A 707-nucleotide genomic window follows, 5' to 3' on the forward strand; every position below is an offset into this window, starting at 1 on the left:
CAATCTTGCCCCCAGGACTTGCAGGGGGAGGTCTTGGTGGAAATTGGGGTACTAGAGCTGCCTAATCATAAGTCGTACCACGACCAGGGTGGGTGAGGGTCCTGACCCAATTTTATAAGCTTTTCTGATCTATAAATAGTGTACTGTCCCACTCTTGATCCTTTCCCCCTTCTTCAGTCTTCCTTGGGATGCTGATGAAGTCACCGGATCATGGTTTTATGATGAATTTCCATTGTTTTCTCTATTTTTTAATCTGGCCAAGTGGCTGTGAATCTTGGCACACCGTGATAGCCTCATGCTGGTGGTCTCTTGTTTAAAAAATTCTTTTGTCCTGTTAAAGACTTAATGGGTTAAGTTTTTATTTGGGGTCTTTCCCCACTTATAAGGATCTTATGATTACATTGGTACCATTTATATGCCATTTACAGTTGCTCTAGTGGTAGCTTATGGGTTAAGTGGTTAGGCTACTACCCACAAGGTCAGAAACCACCTGTGGGCTGGGGAGATTGAGCCTCAAACCCCGGCCTAAGGGGCAGTTCCACTCAGCACTATAGGATCACTATGAGTGAGAACGGACTTTCCGCATCAGACAGCTTTTTAGTTTCTGGTCCATTTCAATTCTCAGCGTATGTTTCAGATTAAAACTGAGTGAGTCCCACAGGATTTTTATGGCTGCAGCCTTATGATAAACCTCTATTCTGAGAATC

Source organism: Echinops telfairi, unplaced genomic scaffold (assembly GCF_000313985.2).
Source record: "Echinops telfairi isolate 266 unplaced genomic scaffold, ASM31398v2 ScPeMD7_9;HRSCAF=40, whole genome shotgun sequence".
NCBI classification, from domain to species: Eukaryota; Metazoa; Chordata; class Mammalia; order Afrosoricida; family Tenrecidae; genus Echinops; species Echinops telfairi.